This window comes from Ceratotherium simum, chromosome 16, assembly GCF_057802395.1.
Source record: "Ceratotherium simum simum isolate JZ-2026a chromosome 16, ASM5780239v1, whole genome shotgun sequence".
NCBI lineage: Eukaryota > Metazoa > Chordata > Mammalia > Perissodactyla > Rhinocerotidae > Ceratotherium > Ceratotherium simum.
This window is the reverse complement of record NC_141915.1, coordinates 18834602-18855005: the sequence shown is the minus strand read 5'-3', so window position 1 is coordinate 18855005 and position 20404 is coordinate 18834602. Positions and strand designations below refer to the sequence as shown.

The 20404-nt window shown below is 43.8% G+C and overlaps 1 protein-coding gene across 1 annotated transcript in view; it reads right to left on the bottom strand.

The window, feature by feature from the left end:
- The window catches only part of FAM222B (family with sequence similarity 222 member B), a 70196-nt gene extending 52747 nt beyond the window's left edge, over positions 1-17449 (bottom strand). Inside the window, exon 1 of the mRNA XM_004433365.3 lies at positions 17347-17449. The gene's annotated coding sequence lies outside the window, so the exon portion shown is untranslated. The remainder of the gene's footprint in view (positions 1-17346) is intronic.
- Between the last annotated feature and the right edge of the window lie 2955 nt (positions 17450-20404).

Below are 20404 nucleotides of genomic sequence, written 5' to 3'. Positions count from 1 at the left end.
TTAGTTGTTAGGTGCTGAAGTTAAAAAGGTAAAAAAGACATAACCCCCTACTGACAAAGAGCTCACAATCCAGTTGAGGAAACAAAACAACATTTAAATAATGTATGTCATGCCAACAGGATAATAACATGTCAGAGTAGACCAGCAGCAGGAGTAATTAATTCTGCCTTGGGAAGTGGGAAGACTTCACAGAAGAAATGAGCTATGACCTAAATCCTAAAGATTAATTAGTAGATTCACCAGATGATTAGTTATGTTTGTCTGTCTGTCTGTTTTGGAGGGAGTGTCCTTGGAGGAAAAGAAAATAGCTTGAACAAAAATATAATGAGGAAAGGAGGAAGGAAGATGGAATCAAGCATCTGCTATGTGGGTAATGAAGGGTCTTAAAGGGAAAGGGCATAAGCAGTCTTACAATTTAGGAATATCAGTAGTTTTACAATTTAGGAACATCAATTTACAAACATCACTCTTACAGGGTAGCCTTACAAATTAGGCGGTGTGGTGGATCGACTGAAGGAGTGATAAGACTTGAGACATGCAGACCAGTTAGGAGGATACTGCAACTGTCCAAGTAAGAAATGAAAATGATCTAATCCAAGACTTTGGCAATATCGTCAGAAAGTAAAAGGCAGATTTAGGAGACCTTCAAGGTTAAAATCAGACCTAGAGATCAACCAGATATGACCAATAAGGGAGAAGGAAGAACCAAGGTCAAATCCAAAGTTTTTTAATTTAGGCAACGTGTGGTTATTGATATCATTCAACTAGGCAGGAACTATTGATATCATTCAACTAGGCAGGGGCTCTAGAAGGTTTAGATTTTGTAGGGAAGATTATGACTCCGAGGTGCCTATGGGATGTCCAGGTGGGTTTTGGAACTACAAGCCTGGATCGAGAGCGAAAGTGAGAGCAAGAGCGAGCAAGAGAGACACAGAGAGAGATTTGAGTTAAATAGAGAGATTTGAAGGATGTGTCTATGTGTATAGTGAATTATATTACCCTGTGAAAAATTAAAAAAAAAAAAGGTAGATAAGAACAGAATTCTTGAGAACACCAATATTTAGGGATTGAAGAGAAGAAAAGGAGATTAAGACGGAATAGAATATAAGAGAAAAACCAAGAGTGGACAGTATCACAGTTTAAAGAAGCAGAGAGGGGCCGGCCCAGTGGCGCAAGCCATTAAGTGCACGCGCTCCGCTGCAGTGGCCCGGGTCCGCCGGTTTGGATCCGGGGGGCGCATCGACGCACTGCTTGGCAAACCATGCTGTGGCGGCACCCCATATAAAGTGGAGGAAGATGGGCACGGATGTCAGCACAGGGCCAGTCTTCCTCAGCAAAAAAAGAGGAGGATTGGCAGATGTTAGCACAGGGCTGATCTTCCTCACAAAAAATAAAAATAAAGAAGCAGAGAGGAAAAATAAACTAAGGACTGGGGCCGGCCCCGTGGCATAGCGGTTAAGTGTGCGCACTCCGCTGTTGGCGGCCCGGGTTTGGATCCCGGGGGCACACCAGCGCACCGCGTGTCAGGCCATGCTGTCGCGGCATCCCATATAAAGTGGAGGAAGATAGGCACAGATGTTAGCCCAGAGCCAGTCTTCCTCAGCAAAAAGAGGAGGATTGGCATAGGATGTTAGCTCAGGGCTGATATTCCTCACAAAAAAATAAAAATAAATAAATAAATAAAATAAAATAAGGACGGAAAAGTATCATCTGAGTTTGACAATTAGGTCATTGAGCAAAGCAATTTCAGTGGAGTGGTGGGGACAAAAATCAAATTATGTGCTTGAGGAATAAAGAGGCTGTAAGAAGGTGAAGAGAGCAGGGGGAAGACCACTTCTATGAACAGGAGAGAAAAAGAGAAGTAACTAGGGGCAGGATGGGGACAGAGTTGGGGAAAAGAAAGAGACAGCAAGACTGATGATCCAGATGAAAGAGAAATAGTGACGCAACAACATCACAGAGGGATTAACAGTATATGGAAGAAAGGAAAGGCCAATACAAATATGAATACCAGTAAACTGTGCAGGTGTGGAAGAAAGAAGTAAAGATAATTTCCACTTGACAGCCTTTGAGAAAAAGGTAGGGGGAGAATAATATTAAAGGACTAGAGATTAACTAGATTAACAATTTACCAACAGGCAAAATTTAGGTGAGACGCAAGAGCCTACCCAGACACCCAATGAGTGGAATGATCTTACTTTATCAAATAAAAGTCCTTATTTAGAAATTTGAGATCTGGTGGAAAATCAGAGTAGTTGTGGAAAAAAGAGCAGAGTAGAGACATGATCCAGAAACACTAGCAAATAGTTCAAATTACCTCTCATGAGAAAGCAGTAGCAGAGGGAAGAGGATGGATGCCAAGCAGAGGGGGAAATGCTGTTAATCAATATTGGACCTGGTCCAGCTGCCTAAAAATCATAGCCAATTTTCTCAATGTCTTCCCAAATCTGAAAATTCCACACTCACGTGGGGGCTATAATACAGAACTTGCAAGAACATTAAAGATGTCTCCTGTCACAATATTCTGAGTGTCCAAGCTTCAGTCCATTAAGTAATTCCTGGGAGAACAGATAGCTTGGCTAGCCTTGGATGAGATCCACACAACCCCCAATTAACTTGATAAATCTTACTAGTGAATACTTTTTCATTTACTGAAGTGGAAAACATTTCTTTAGGTAACACAGCAGTGTCGTAGGATAGGAAGAGGAGAGTGGAAAGGAAGAGGAAAGCTAGTAGCATCATGCTTGGCAATAAGCAAACGAACAAATAAAGTAGAAAGTATTCTTGAAGTCTTAAGAATCAGAGTACAGGGCCGGCCCCGTGGCTTAGCAGTTAAGTGCGTGCGCTCCGCTGCTGGCAGCCAGGGTTCGGATCCTGGGTGCGCACCGACGCACTGCTTCTCCGGCCATGCTGAGGCCGCGTCCCACGTACAGCAACTAGAAGGATGTGCAACTATGACATACAACTATCTACTGAGGCTTTGGGGGAAGAAAGAAAGAAAGAAAGAATCAGAGTGCACAACCGCATTTCAAAGTAAAATAAAGAAATTCTAAAGGATCTAAAATTTCCACTCAGAGACTTTTCATAATGTACCTTTTAAATTATTTAAATTATATTCAAAAAAGAAATAAAATTAAGTTAAAAAATTCAAATATATTTGGGAAATTACATTTCTGGAATTCTCTCCCTCTTCCGCCCCCAGACTTTTAAAATTTTACACAATAAAATTCATTTTTTAGTGTTCAGTTCTAAGAGTTCTCATAAATGCATAAACTCATGTAACGACAACCAAAATCAACATACAGAACAGTTCTATCACCCCAAAAAATTTCCTCATGCTACTCCTTGGCAGGAAAACACTCCCCCTACTCTTTTTTTTTTTTTTCTTTTCTTGGCAGGGGAATATTCGCCCTAAGCTGACATTTGTTGCCAATCTTCCCCCCTTTTTCTTCCCCCCACCCCCACAAAGTCCCAGTACACAGGTATGTACAGTTGTAAGTTCTGGTTCTTCTACGTGAGCCACCGCCACAGCATGGCTACAGAGTGGTGTGGTTCCGTGCCCAGGAACCAAACCCGAGCTGCTGAAGTGGAGCACACAGAACTTTAACTGCTAAGCCATCAGGGCTGGCTCTCCCCCTACCCTTAACCTGAGGCAATCACTGATCTGTTCTCCACTGTCCCTATTGTCTGAGTTTTCTAGAATGTCATATAAATTCAATCATATAGTGAGTAGCCTTTTGAATTTGGCTTCTATCATTTACCATAACCCATGAGATTTATTCATGTTATTGCGTATATGAGTATTTCCTTTTATTTATTTTTTCCCCCCAAAGCCCCAGCAGATAGTTGTATGTCATAGTTGCACAGCCTTCTAGTTGCTGTATGTGGGACGCGGCCTCAGCGTGGCCGGAGAAGCGACCTGTTGGTGCGCGCCCAGGATCCGAACCCAGGCCACCAGCAGCGGAGCGCACGCACTTAACCGCTAAGCCACGGGGCCGGCCCCGAGTATTTCCTTTTTATTGCTGAGTCATATTCCACCATGTGGATATATCACAGTTGGTTTATCCATTCTGAAGTTGAGGGACATTCAGGTTATTTTCAGTTTTGGGCAAGTACAAACAAAGCTGCTATAAATATTCATGTACAGGTTTTTGTGTCATAGGTTGTCATTTCACTTGGGTAAACACTTGGGTCATATGTTAAGTGTATGTTTTACTTTATAAGAAACTACCACAGTGTTTTCCAGGTTCCAGTTGTTCCACATCCCCACCAGTCCATAATCTAGTGAGTTTTCTTCTTTTGTTGTTGTTTTTTAAGCTATTCTAATAGGCATCTCATTATGATTTTAATTTGCATTTCTTTAACGACTAAGATGTTGAGCACATTTTTGTGTGCTTATTTGCCGTTCATATATCTTCTCTGGTGAAGTCATTCAATTCTTTCACCCATTTTTTTTTTGTTTTTTTTTTTTGCTGAGGAATAGTCACCCTAAGCTAACATCTGTTGCCAATCTTCCTCTTTTTGCTGAGGAAGAGTCAACCTGAGCTAACATTTGTTGCCAATCTTCCTCTTTTTGCTGAGGAAGATTCACCCTGAGCTAACATCTGTTGCCAACCTTCCTCTTTTTGTATGTGAGCCACTGCCACAGCATGGCCACTGACGAGTGGTGTAGGTCCATGCCCGGAATGGAACCCAGGTCACTGAAGCGGAGCACACTGAACTTAACCACTAGGCCACCGGGGCTGGCCCCATTTTTTTTTTTTTTTTTTTTAATGGTGGTGTTTGCTTTCATCTTTATGAGCTCTGAACACTTTATACATTCTGGATAAAGGTCCTATGTCTGATATATGATTTGCAAATACTTGCTCCCAGTCTGTGTCTTCTCTTTTCTTTTACTTAACAGTGTCTTTTACAAAGTAAAAGTCCTAAACTTTGATGAAGCCAACTTATCAATTTTTTCCTTTTATGGATCTTGCTTTTGGTGTTGTATCTAAGAACTCTTTGCCTAACTCGAGGTAACAAGGATTTTCTCTCTTCTAAATTTTTTTTTTATAATTTTATTTATTTTTCCCCCAAAGCCCCAGTAGATAGTTGTATGTCATAGTTGCACATCCTTCTAGTTGCTGTATGTGGGACGCGGCCCCAGCATGGCCGGAGAAGCGGCGCGTCGGTGAGCGCCTGGGATCCGAACCCGGGCCACCAGCAGCGGAGCGCACACACTTAACCACTAAGCCACGGGGCCGGCCCTCCCTTCTAAATATTTTATAGTTTTCTATTTTCCATTTAAGTCTGTGATTGACTTTGAGTTAATTTTTACATAAGATGTGAAGCATAGGTTGACATTCTTTTTTTTTGCATATGATATCTAGTTCTTCGAAAAACTAGTTGTTGATAAGACTATCCTTTCTCCACTGACTTGCCTTTGCACCTCTGTCAAAAATCAAATAGCCAGGGGCCAGCCCGGTGGCGTAGCGGTTAAGTTCGCACACTCTGCTTCAGCAGCCCAGGGTTCAGATCCCTGGTTGACATTACGCACTGCTCCTCAAGCCACGCTGTGGCGGCATCCCATATACAAAATAGAGGAAGATGGGCACAGATGTTAGCTCAGGGCTAATCTTCCTCAGCAAAAAGAGGAAGATTGGCAACGGAGGTTAGCTTAGGGCCAATCTTCCTCAAAAAAAAAATTTTTTTTTAAATCAAATAGCTGTATTTAATGGTGTGGGTCTATTTCTAGACTCTTTATTCTGTTCACTGATCTATACCACACCGTCTTGATTACTATAGCTCTTCAGTAAGTCTTAAACATTTTGTGTGTGTGTGTGAGATCAGCCCTGCACTAACATCTACCAATCCTCCTCTTTTTTTGCTGAGGAAGACTGGCCCTGGGCTAACATCCGTGCCCATCTTCCTCCACTTTATATGGGACACCGCCACAGCATGGCTCGCCAAGCAGTGTGTCGGTGCGCACCCGGGATCTGAACCGGCGAACCCCGGGCCGCTGCAGCAGAGCATGCGCACCTAACCATTTGCGCCACCGGGCAGGCCCGCTCTTCAGTAAGTCTTGAAATCAGGTAGTATGAGTCTTCCAACTTGCTTTCCTTTTTCAAAAATGTCTTGGCTATTTTGGTCTCTTTGCCTTTCCACATAAATTTTAGAATCAGCTTGTCAAACACCTTTTAAACCTTACCCAAAAGTGTCCAGTACTTTTAGGTGGGAATTAGCTGCCTAGGTTTACCTTAAGAACAATGATGGGTGTCTTATAAAGGTTGGAAACCTTATGTTTATTTTTCAAGGTTCTGATTTTTCACTTGCACAGATGTTCTGAGACTTCCTGCAGTTGTGCAGAAGGGAAGAAAAATGCTCTGCATAAAGATATGTATTAATATTATTTGGTACAAAAAAGTTGAAAACATAATTTTCCTAAAAGACATGTTATCTATTTCAAATAGTGAAAATAAAAATGTTGGGCCGGCCCCATGGCTTAGCGGTTAAGTGCGCGCGCTCCGCTGCTGGCGGCCCGGGTTCGGATCCCGGGTGCGCACGGACGCACCGCTTCTCCGGCCATGCTGAGGCCGCGTCCCACATACGGCAACTAGAAAGATGTGCAGCTATGACAGACAACTATCTACTGGGGCTTTGGGGGAAAAATAAATAAATAAAATCTTTAAAAAAAAAAAAAAGAAAGAAAATAAAAATGTTAAACTTCTTGTACTTTACAGTGGTCCCTCTGTTGCCAGTAATTTTTCCTAACTCCTCACCTAACTCCTACTTATCCTTCAGGTCTTACCTTGGACATTCCCCCTTCCACAGCCTTTCTTGATCCTCCAAATATGGATTAAAGGTTAACTTGTTTTCATTGCACCCTGAGGTCCCCTATCATCACTCTTAACATATTATATTCTATAACTGACAGTTAACTCGTCTGTTTCTCCCATCAGAACATAAACGCTGGGTGGGCAGGAACTAGCTCCACTAGCTACTTCCTTCTTAACTCCCAGCAGAGTGGGCAGTGCATAAATCTTTATTTTGAATGACAGCAAGAAAGAGAGGAAGCTAAAAAGAGGATATCCTACTTTGCAGACATACTGTAAAAGGAATCCTCCAAAAGAGTAGAAAGTGATAGCAGCCTTTAAAAAGGAGAGATCTTGGGCCGGCCCCGTGGCTTAGCGGTTAAGTGCACGTGCTCCGCTACTGGCGGCCCGGGTTCGGATCCCGGGCGCGCACGGACACACTGCTTCTCCGGCCATGCTGAGGCCTCGTCCCACATACAGCAACTAGAAGGATGTGCAACTATGACATACAACTATCTACTGAGGCTTTGGGGAAAAAAAAGGAGGAGGACTGGCAATAGATGTTAGCTCAGAGCCGGTCTTCCTTGGCAAAAAGAGGAGGATTAGCATGGATGTTAGCTCAGGGCTGATCTTTCTCACAAAAAAAATAAAAATAAAAATAAATAAAAAGGAGAGATCTTCAATAAATACATGAAGAGATGAAGGGCAAACCTACAGATTAAAAGATATATAGTAGACATGTGAAAAACATAATATCTGGACCTTACACCTGGATACTATTTCAAACAAACAGTTGAAAAATTACTGAGAGGGCTGGCCCCGTGGCTTAGCAGTTAAGTGCTCGCGCTCCGCTGCTGGCGGCCTGGGTTCGCATCCCGGGCACGCACCGACGCACCGCTTCTCTGGCCATGCTGAGGCTGCGTCCCACATATAGCAACTAGAAGGATGTGCAACTACGACATACAACTATTTACTGGGGCTTTGGGGAAAAAGAAATAAATAAATAAAATTAAAAAAAAAAATTTCTGAGATAACTGGGGAAATGTGAAAATCCAACTGGATAATTGATGATATTAAGTAATGCCTGTTAATTTTTTGTGGGATTTTTTTTTAGTCCTTATCTTTTAGACATATATACTGAAATACTTACTCATGAAATTATGATATCTGGGATTTGCTCAAAAATAATTTGGATGGGGGGCCAGCCCAGTGGTGCAGCGGTTGGGTTGGCACATTCCTCTTTGGCAGCCCGGAGTTCACCGGTTCAGATTCTGGGCGCGGACCTGCTCACTGCTCATCAGGCCATGCTGAGGCGGCGTTCCACATGGAAGAGCTACAACCCTGCAACTGTGATACATAACTATGTACTGGGGCTTTGGGGAGAAAAAGAAAAAGAGGAAGATTGGCAACAGATTTTAGCGCAGGGTCAATCTTCCTCAAAAAAGAAATAATAAAATAAAAAAAACAAAAATAATTTGGATGGGTTAGTGGGTAGGGGGTACATAGACGAAACAAGATTGGTATGAGTTGACATTACTGTAGCAGAGTGATAGGGATTCATTATACTGTTCTGTCTACTCTTGCATATATTTGAAATTTTCCATGATAAAGAGGTAAAAAGATAACATATTTACAGAATTAATTCTTTTCTTCTTTACATTAATTCCCCAAGGAAAGGGAGAAAAAGGAAAGTATGGACAGTTAAGCCTTCAACCAAGTTGAGACTCTGGTGATTCCCAGCATTTGATTCTCCAGTGAAAGCCAGACATCCTGTTTAATGCCAATATTAAAAATGCTTAGCTAAAATCTACCAACAACTTTAGATACTCTGCATAGTCCTTCCTTTCATAAAACATGTCTCTGCTTATATTTCAAAATCATGAACTATACTAAAAGCACCTAATTATACCAAATTGTCCTTCCAAAAAGCAACAACAACATGTATATCTTTTTGCTTGCCATCAGGTATATTTATTTCAGTGTTTTCAGTTCTTATATACCTAGTGAAAAAGCTATGGGTAGCAGAAAACTGGAGAGAGTTAGTTTGCTCGGGTTCCCAATCCCAACTCTGAACTAGCCTGGCATCGCTGGTTCAAAATTGTCCGGTGGTCTTCGAAACAAATCTTCTGAGGTTCCACTTCACAAAAATCACCTAGTTTCTAATCTAATGCACTCAGAGGGAAAAAGTCCCTTTTTTTCCGTATTTATAATGGAACTGATTAAGAAAAGGCAGTTTTTCTAAGTCTGGTAAACCAGGGAGAATAGGAAAAGAAGATGTACAGCTGACATGCACACTAATTTCCTTTTATTGAAAATTCTACAAACCTATATATGTTTTTATTTTAAGCATGGGGCCGGCCCCGTGGCTTAGCAGTTAAGTGCGTGCGCTCTGCTGCTGGCGGCCCGGGGTTCGGATCCCAGGCGCGCACCAACACGTCGCTTCTCCGGCCATGCTGAGGCCGCGTCCCACATACAGCAACTAGAAGGATGTGTAGCTACGACATACAACTACCTACTGGGGCTTTGGGGGAAATAAATAAATAAATAAATAAAATTATAAAAAAAAAAAAAAAAAAGCACGAATGGTATTCGTATTTAACAGTCAGGGGCCGGCCAAGTGGCGCAAGCGGTTAAGTGCACGCGCTCCGCTGCGGCAGCCCGGGGTTCGCCGGTTCGGATCCCGGGCGCACACTGACACACCGTTTGTCAAGCCGTGCTGTGGCAGCGTGCCATATAAAGTGGAGGAAGATGGGCACCAATGTTAGCCCAGGGCCAGTCTTCCTCAGCAAAAAGAGGAGGATTGGCAGATGTTAGCACAGGGCTGATCTCCTCACCAAAAAAAATAAATAAAAGTGATACCATTCTTTCCATTAAGCTGAAAAGTTTTGTGTTTTATTCTTGTTTGCAATCTAAAAACTGCTAATTTAAGCCAAGTATATATAGCACATTAAAAATTGGAAAAATAAGGAAAAAGATTAGCATTGTATGAACTACTATACAGAAGGTACTTAGTGCCACATTCCCATAAAGCCAATCCCTCCAGATGATGTGAATGAATAACATATAAAGCAACTAGAGCTTAGACTCACAGGGTCATCACGCTGGCTTTAACTATTACTTACACCCTAATGATTTCTAGATCTGCATCTTCATTCTAAACCTTTCTACTGAACTCAAGACCCAAATATCCAGAAGCCTACCAGACATTTGCTCCTAGATTTCCCAGACACCTCAAATCTAATATACCAAAATCAAACTCATTTTCCCTCAAATGTAACATCCTCTTACTCCTGTATTCCCCACCTTGGTTAATGACACCACCGCCAACTTAGTTGCCCAAGCTAGCAATTTCAAATCCACCTCTGACAACTCCTCCCTTACATACTCCCAACATAAAGTCAGTAAGATCCTTCTAGTCAGTCTCCTTAAAAGCTCTTTAATTTGTCTACAATTCCATCATCACACCAGTCTCATAACCAACTAGTCTCTGCAGCCAATTGCACCTTTTTAAATCTAACTTCCACACTGTCAACAGTGTTACTTTTTCTTAAATAGTGATCTGAAAGTGTTCCTTACCTGCTTTAAAACTCTCCCATGACTCTCTAGCACCTACGAAATAAAATTCAGAGCCCTCACCCAGGCCATCCACAACTGGGCTCCAGCCCATCTTTCACCTCACTTCCCTCCCTTCCTTCCTCATACTCCATGATCTAGCCACATTAAATCACTGGCCCACAGGTCCATACTCTTATACCTCTGTACCCTTGTGTAAGCTATTCTCTGCGCTTGAAGCACTACCCTCTCCAATCCTTTTTTGTTGAAGCAGCCAAATTGTATTCATCCTTCAAGGCCCAAGTGACTCTTCCTCTAGGAAGCCTTCTCCAACTTTCCCCTCCCCCCACTACGCAAAACCAATGCTCCCTCCCACAGCACTTAGTGCAGATCTCTATGATGGCACTTATTGTACTGATTCATAATTACTTATGTGTTGGTCTCCAATTAAAATGTGAGCTCTTTTTTTTTTTAATTTTATTTATTTTATTTTTTTCCCCCAAAGCCCCAGTAGATAGTGGTATGTCATAGCTGCACATCCTTCTAGTTGCTGTATGTGGGACGCGGCCTCAGCGTGGCTGGACAAGCAGTGCGTCGGTGCGCGCCCGGGATCCGAACCCGGGCCACCAGCAGCAGAGCGCGTGCACTTAACCGCTAAGCCACGGGGCCAGCCCAAAATGTGAGCTCTTTAAAAACAAGTATTATGTCATTCATATTTTAATTCCCAGTGCCTAGCATAATGCCTAACACCTAGTAGGCACTTAAATGCCTGCTGAATCTGACTGCTGAAAGAATCAACTCCAACATCTTTCCAAGAGACTAGCGAGTCCAAAAAGCTTAAGAGATTCAAGCCTAGTTTTGGCTTAAGGTGAAAAGAAAAGACGCTACACAAATACATGCTTATGTTATTTCTAGTTTTTCATATTTTTCCCTACTGGCTTCAGGGTTAGTTACCAGAAAATCAGTAACTAAGTCTTTTAAAGCACTCCTTAGGGGCCTTCCTGGTGGCATAGTGGTTAAGTTTGCACATTCTGCTTCGACGACCCAGGGTTCGCCGGTTTGGATCCTGGGCGCGGACCTACTCACCACTCATCAAGCCATGCTGAGGTGGCGTTCCACATGGAAGAGCTACAACTCTACAACTATGATACATAACTATGTACTGGGGCTTTAGGGAGAAAAAAGAAAAAAGAGGAAGATTCACAACAGATGTTAGCACAGGGTCAATATTCCTGGGGGGGAAAAAATCACTCCTTAAATGACCTGAACTTCCCCATGAAACAGTACAATCCAGTGCTGTACCAAACCACCATTTTACAACTGAGCTATCAAATCTGATAACTTATTATCCTACTTGTATTAAGTGCATCTTTAGTAAAGAAAACTTAGCATTTTTCCTGTTGAGCTGTATTCCTTTTCACTCTAAGTTACAAAGCTCTGAAAGGGATATAACCAAGACCTTGACAGCCAATGAAAAGACAGAAATAGATATTAAACACTTCTCTGCTGAGAAAGCATTCACCTCTCACCAAGAGTACAGTGAATTCACACTTATCTCCCTTCTGCTCAGCCGTAAAGCTTCAGCCCTTCCCCTGGCCACTCTGCTTCTCACATTCACTCTCACTTTCCAATTTATTACATTAGAATCATCTTTTGCAGTTACTATAATATTTTAGGAGTTTAAACCCAAGAATTAGGCTCACGTCTCTTCTGAAAATGTTCCAAGCTTCCTGTCCTGCTCTGCTGCATTAGACAATGTTACTCTGCCAAAGTCTTAGCTCATTTCCTCCTCCTGCTTGTACTGATATGGCAGTACACATCAATAATGCCCTCTCCCTTCCCATTTTCAGACTTCACTGTCTGCTTGGAATGCCCTATCTCCCTTGTCCATCTGTGAGGGCCTGCCATACAAGTTCAGTACAGGAGGCCTTTACTGACAATACCTGCACCCAACCTTCCATCAGCTCTCATAACAAGTTGTACCTCCCTCTAGTAGAGCACTTACTGTACTTCATCAATCCTAAGACACACTTTTCCCCCCCAGGTTTCTCTGAAAACAGGATACATCTTACAACTGATGGCATGCCAGTCTCATTAGCAGTATTTCTTCTTTCTTAGTAGTATGTAAGATAATTGTGAGCCTTACAATCATTGGCACCACAGATTTGATGAAACAAGGTATGACATTCTATTATAATTACTTTGCATACTTCTGTTTTCTCCATTAGACTGTGAACTCCCAGAGGGCAGGGGCTATGTCATAATCATCTTTGTGTGTGTGTGTGTGTGTGTGTGTGTGTGTGTGTGTGAGGAAGATCAGCCCTGAGCTAACGTCCATGCCAATCCTCCTCTTTTTGCTGAGGAAGACTGGCCCCTGAGCTAACATCCATGACCATCTTCCTCCACTTTATACAGGACGTCGCCACAGCATGGCGTGACAAGCAGTGCATCAGTGCGCGCCCGGGATCCGAACCCGGGCCGCCAGCAGTGGAGCGCACGCACTTAACCGCTACGCCACGGGGCTGGCCCATCATAATCATCTTTGACCAGCATAGATTTGGGCACAAAGAGCATGTGTATCCAACAAACTCTAGTAATAATCAGCATTTATTTAGCATTTACTAAGTGTCGGGTACTATTCTAAACACTTTACATGTATTAACACATTTAACCCTCACAACAAACCCCATGAAGTGAGTATAATTATTATCTTCATTTTATCCATGAGGAAACTGAGATGAAGACACATAGGTAAGTTGCTCAAAGATACACAAAGTTGCAGAAATTTGAACCCATGTTTGCTGATTATGATTCATACTCTTTGTTATCATTTTTCCATTCAGCAAAGATTTAATGAGCAATTACTCTAGGCCAACTACCGTGCTAAACACTGGTGAGCAAAGGCCGGCCCCATGGCCTGGCAGTTGAGTGCGCGCACTCCGCTACTGGCGGCCCGGGTTCGGATCCTGGGCACGCACTGACGCACCGCTTTTCCGGCCATACTGAGGCCGCGTCCCACATACAGCAACTAGAAGGATGTGCAACTATGACATACAACTATCTACTGGGGCTTTGGGGGAAAAAAAAAGGAGGAGGATTGGCAATAGATGTTAGCTCAGAGCCAGTCTTCCTCAGCAAAAAGAGGAGGATTAGCATGGATGTTAGCCCAGGGCTAATCTTCCTCCCAAAAAAAAAAAAAAAAAAAACACTGGTAAGCAAACTTTGGCTCAGCAGGCTACTCTGAACCATAAGCCCATTCTTGAAGCCTTTCCCCTCCAAACATCAGAACCAACCTATAAATTAAGTAAGTTTAATCCACTCTCCTTTCTACTTCTCCTTTTTAACATCTTCTCGTATAGTCTTCCTTTTTTTTTTTTTTATAATTTTATTTATTTATTTTTTTCCCCAAAGCCCCAGTAGATAGCTGTATGTCATAGCTGCACATCCTTCTAGTTGCTGTATGTGGGACGTGGCCTCAGCATGGCCGGAGAAGTGGCACGTCGGTGCGCGCCCGGGATCCGAACCCGGGCCGCCAGTAGCAGAGTGCGCGCACTTAACCGCTAAGCCATGGGGCCGGCCCTATAGTCTTCCTTTAAAGTTGTTAGCACTCTATCAAGAACCAAAACAAACAACAAAAAACAAACAAACCAACCTTTGTGCTCTATTATTAATTAACTGTAAAAATATCACAAAAGAGATTTCAGTTAAGGAATGGGTGGCAAGATCAGAAGGCCTGGAAAGAAACAAAGATTCTGTTTAGAAGTAAATATTCTCAGTAAAAAAGAGGGAGGTAAAAACCCGGTAATTTTGTTTTTAAATAGACTGTTTTAAAAAGTTTTGCCCGAGTCATGAGATGCTTTTTTAAGAAAAATGATTCATTTTATCAGAATAAAAATGAGCTGGTAAACCTTATTCCTTTTATTTTAGCCCTTGCTATGTCAGGGATTCATGCAAAGTCCTTACATCCCCACATTAAACACACTGCTCACACAACAGGCAATCAAGGCACACAACTGACCACCCCTTTCTCTCCCCCAGCGGAAGACTCCTCATTTGGTAAAAGTCATCTACTACATAAAAGTAACCACAAATAGGAAAAAGAATAGAAGGAGAGAAGGACAGGAAATTCTCACCACAGCTGAACAAACCTCTATCATTTTAACATAACACAGATGGCATTTATGGACTTGCTTGACTTGATGGTAATTTCCAAGAGAGGGAAAAATGCATTATCAAAATTAAAAATAGGGCCGGCCCCGTGGCTTAGCGGTTAAGTGAGTGCGCTCCACTGCTGGCGACCCGGGTTCGGATCCCGGGCGCACACCGACGCACCGCTTCTCCGGCCATGCTGAGGCCGCGTCCCACATACAGCAACTACAAGGATGTGCAGCTATGACATGCAACTATCTGCTGGGGCTTTGGGGGGAAAAATAAATAAATAAATAAAATCTTTAAAAAAAAAAAATTAAAAATAAATGTCCAATTATTAAAAATAAAACAAGATGGGGGCCGGCCCCGTGGCTTAGCGGTTAAGCGCGCGCACTCTGCTACTGGCGGCCTGGGTTCGGATCCCAGGCGCACACCGACGCACCGCTTCTTGGGCCATGCTGAGGCCGCGTCCCACATACAGCAACTAGAAGGATGTGCAACTATGACATACAACTATCTACTGGGGCTTTGGGGAGAAAAAGGAGGAGGACTGGCAATAGATGTTAGCTCAGAGCCGGTCTTCCTCAGCAAAAAGAGGAGGATTAGCATGGATGTTAGCTCAGGGCTGATCTTCCTCACAAAAAAAATAAAATAAAACAAGATGGCTAGGCCAGCTCAAACATTTTATACCTCTACTTCCTCTTCCATGTGGTACTCAAAGAATAAATTTGTATTCTGTAAACAACCTTTAACAGTAACAAATTCTTCTTTAAACTTGCCTCTAAAAAAGAATAATCTGTATTATGGACAGAGATTTTTTTTTGTTTTTTCTGTGATCACCCCTGAGTTAACATCCATGCCAATCCTCCTCTTTTTGCTGAGGAAGACTGGGCATGGGCTAACATCTGTGCCCATCTTCCTCCACTTTATATGGGACGCTGCCACAGCATGGCTTGACAAGCGGAGCGTCAGTGCGCACCCAGGATCCGAACCCAGGCCGCCAGCAGCAGAGTGCTCACACTTAACCGCTACGCCAGGGGGTCGGCCCCTGGACAGAGAATTTACTGGGAGAGCCAAGGAACTAGAGCAAAAAAGTTAAAAATGATATATCATTGTGCATTTCCAGGAAAGAGAGGTAAAACACGTTTTACCAGATAGAGAAGTTAAAGATAGAGAAATTAAAGACAACTAGGATTCATTTCCCCCATTCCCATAAAATAATTCATTCTCCTTATCTGTGAATCTTCAAGAATCTAGTACAGCCACTCCCTACCTTTGCTTAGATCAAAGACAACTCACTAATTTCCAAAAGGCCTCGCCATTTCAAGCTCTCAGTCCTCAGAGCCAGCAAAACTGAAGCATCCATCTCTTTCTGTCCCTTTGAAGGGAGTTTCACCTCTCCTTCAAAAGCTGTCGCTAGAAAGCCGTTTTCTCTCTCTCGAAGCACACAATTTAACTCTGTTCTTTGCTTTTTCTACCCTAAACAACAACAACAAAGCCTCAGGAGTGCTCCTTCAGCCCCTCAGAAAAGAATCAGCCACCTCTTGGGCTCTTGCACAGCTGCTTCTGCCTTTCTCTGAGAGACACTCCACCCTGGAGGTTCCACCAGCAGGGTAACAAAATGTGGAGCTAATAAGCTGCTATACGCTTACCTGACCTCCAAAATAGAGACCGGGCCCTGGGGCAACCAGAGACTTCTTTGCAAAGGAAAACTTTTTTACACTTTAAAAATAACAAATTGTATTTGCACATGCCTCACTGGGCAGCGGTCCCCGCTTGTCTCAAACCAGTTTTCTCAACTTATAATAAAGCTCTCCACTTGTAATAAAGCTCATTAGTACCAACTGTGTTACCAGACCAAGCTGCATTCAGAAAGCCTTTAACATACTGGCCCTCCATTCTGTATTTCCTTCCTTTTGGGAAAGGAGCTACACATCATTTGTAAAAATGCCTGAGAGTATGGTATTTTTCGTACACAAGTCTGATAGCTAATTTGTCACATCACAGAACAAACTGGTATTTCTACACCTGATCTGCTGTGCCTGTGAGAAAGCACGTATGTACCAATTGAGGTTTTACAAACAATATGCTTCTTCTTGACAAAGAAATCAGTCATTCCATTAATAACAGGAAGGTCTAAACTCCAGTAATATTGTTGGTGCTACAGCAACATAGGCAAAGTATTTACAATTTACAATTTTCATAAACAATCTCAATCACATACGTGATACTTGCAACAGCCCTTTGAAGCACCACATCTTCCAGAGGTTCAGAAAGGTTAAGTGGGACCCGCCCAAGGTTATCCATCAGCTTTATCAGTGGTGGACGTGGGTTTGAACTTGTCGGACTCTAACCCCCTAGCTCTTTTCCCAAGACCCCTCCCAGCTTTAAACAGAGGGCTCCCAACTCCCATCCTCTACCCAGAGCAGCCTATTACTCTGGCCGATCGGCCCTTCCCTGCCTGGATCAGAGTTGGCTTCTTCAGCTCCAGCAGGGCTTTCATCCTCCACCACCCTCCCCCCACGACCATTCTCTGAAAGAAGCGGAAAGGGAGAGGCGACCGAAAGCTCCTGGGGGAAGGGACGATGACAAACGGGAGAGCGCGGGACACTACCCTTGCCGCGAGCTCCTTCACTGTGCACCGCGCACCCCCTTCCCGCCGCCAAGCTGTCCAGCCCTGGGGCCGGCGATCTAACCACCCGTGCCCCAAATTCTCCCATCACCACCTCGAACTGACCCTCCCCCACGCCCCTTCGCCGCCAACAGGCAGAGCCCACACCCCAAGTTGAGGTATCCTTCCACCAAGCCACTCCCCTTCCCTCCTGTCGCCCACCCGCCTTCCATCACCACTCACTGTCGGTGACTGGGCCCGGCCCTCATGGCTGCTCAGTAGCCGCCCGCCGCTGCCACCGCTGCTCCACGCCCCGGCCCCTCAGCCGCCGCCACAGCCGTCGGCACTCGCCGGGAGCTGCTCCTGCGCCTGCGCAGCCTGGAGTGCCGGGGCCCTCTCGGGCCGCCCGCGCCTGCGCAGCCCGTGCTGGGGGCGTCTTCCTCAGTGCCTGATGCCCTGGATCCCCGGGTCTCAGGTGGACATGGCCGCTGGCTTCAAGGACTATTTAGGCTTATAGGCTTTGGCGGCTGCCCCAGGGTCTGAGGCCTCTGGAATATCTTGCCTAGGTTATTAAACGCTTGGACTGCGGTGCGAATAAGGGGTCATAGACTTAACGGCACTTCTAGGGTTCTGGATCCCACTTGCGCTTAAAGGCCTGAATTCGGGTGCTCTGAGGTGACCACTGATAATAAGTTTACGTTTCTTTCAAGAAGACAATCACATCTGGAATGCATTAGAGAGGGCCAGCCCCGTGGCTTAGCGGTTAAGCGTGCGCGCTCTGCTGCTGGTGGCCCGGGTTCGGACCCCGGGCGCGCACCAACGCACCACTTCTCCGGCCATGCTGAGGCGGCGTCCCACATACAGCAACTAGAGGGATGTGCAGCAATGACATACAACTATCCACTGGGGCTTTGGGGGAAAAAATAAATAAATAAATAAAATTATAAAAAAAACTATAGAATGCATTAGAGGTAATTGTGTAAGAGGTGACTTTGACATCCCAGAGTACAGTACGGGCCAGGAGGTGCTCGGAAGCCCTGGGGACCTTGTCAGGGAGGTGACTGCACCTAGAATGCACTGGGACACTGCTATGTTCAGTTCCTTTATTAAGCACATACTGTTTTTTGGACTAAAATGTTCTAGGCATCTCATATGTGCCATCGAGGGACTTGCAGGCTAATTGTCCCCTACTTCCCATCTCTGACTGTGGACCCGGCCGTTGTGCAAATCAGTGAATGAAAACCAAACCTTTAGCCCAAGGAGGCCCAACTATCAGCCCCTAGACCACTAAGCTGCCTTGGCATTGCCCAACAAGAGACTGGGCTCAATTGAGTCCTGAGAATTCAACAATACACACTTGAAAGCTGCGGGCAGTGCACTCCAGTCAAAGGGAAGAGGAGATACAGGACTAAACTCTCTCCTTATCACTATGACTCTTCCATCCCACCTCCAGCTCAGTCTCCCCACTACAATCCAGTTTGGCGAGATAGAGACCAAGATATAACATAAGGCCAAAAAAAAAAAGTTCCATTCTTTCTGTGAAGGGTGTTAAATTCTCTCCTAGGGAAAGCAAAAGCTACTCCTGATCCCAGGATCTGGTATAAATGTTTGAACTGCTAATCTAAGATTAAGGAAAGTTTCCCTCATTTTGGAAAGAAGCAAGAATATACCCTAGAGTAAAGGTTGAGAATGCCGAAAATGGAGTGTCACAGACATGCTGGAGGCAGCCGAGTTTGCTTGTCACTGATGATTAAAATTAAAGGTGAGGAAACTGAGGTCGGGAGAAGTTACTTGCCCTGGGTCACATGGTAAATAATGGAGCTGAAAATCAAACCCAGGATGTCTGGCTCAATAATCTGTGCGCTCAGTCACTATATTATAAACTGCCTTGTCATAGGAGGAAAAAGCATCCTAAGAGAGAATTTAACCAGTCACGGAAGGTACAGTCTATAGGAAGGCCTGAAAGTGAAAGAGAATACGAGGCAATTGAGGGACTAAAAAAATTCAATTGAGCTGAAAAATAGTGATGAGATGGGACTGGTGAAGTAAGCCAGAGACACGTTAATTAGTTTGTACTTTATTCTGATGGTAGTGAAGCAAGGGAGTGACTTGGTCAGATTGGGGCCATGAGGAGGTTGGTAAGATCAAAGACCCTGAAGACCCCTGAGGAGCCTCTTATAACATTCCAGGCACTGCAATAGGATCATTGCAGGCAGTGATAAATGCTGTGAGGAAAACCCTCTCTGAGGAAGTGACATTTAAGCTGAGACTTGAATGGGGAGCAGAAGCCAAATCTACAAGAACATAAGAGGTAGGAGTAGCAGGTGTAAAGGCCCTGAGGCAGAAATGAGCTTAGTCTATTCAAGAGATGGAAAAAAGCCAGTGTGGCTGAAGCACTTAACCGCTAAGCCACAGGGCCGGCCCGAGCCTATATTGTTTTAAGTTTTAGATTCAAAGGAGCACATGATATTAGGTAGATATGTTTATTATCATTTTCTTTATTTTACAGATGAGGAAGCTGACACTTGGAGAGTTTAAATAACTTCTCCAAACTCAAACAGCTAATAAGTGGCAAGCTGAGATATGACCCCAGGCAGTCTGTTTCATTTGATTAGCCTCTCCTAATGTCACAAAACACAAAATTCCCCCACAGTATCCTTTGAAGGAAAATCTCTGGGAAAGAAGAGAATTAATAAGCCACTTTGACTCATTTCCCCTAATGTTTGTGTCAGCCCTGGGATTCTTTCACAGTATTATCTGTTGCCAGCAGTGTAGTACTTAATATGTGTTCATTGGGTGATTTTGCATTTATGTAATTAAGCTCTTCAACCACTGTTTAATCTGAAATTTCCCTTCACCTTAATTACAGTTGAAATGGCATTTCACCTAACGTCCATGAAAGAAGATTCATATTTTTCTGATTGCTTGTTGTCATGTATTTAGTGGCATCTTGTTCTTTGGGCATATGGGTGCCCAAACAACATCCAGAATATCATGTTCCAAAAAGGCTGTTCCTTCCACTAACATAGCAGGCAGCCTGAAAGCTGGAGCCTGGTGCCATTTGCGAACCATCAGTGCATTTGGCTGCCCAGGCTCTGTCAATCCTGTGTCACTCAGAGCTTCTCTGGACACAGCCTCCATTCCTACAATCGCAGCCTGGCCATTTGGTTCTCACCATCTTCCAACAATTCTCCCCTCTGTCCTATATCATCAATTTTTCCCTCTCTACTGGATCATTGCCATGAACAAACAAAAATCTCCTATTTTAAAAAAGAAAAGACCAAGGCCGGCCCCGTGGCTT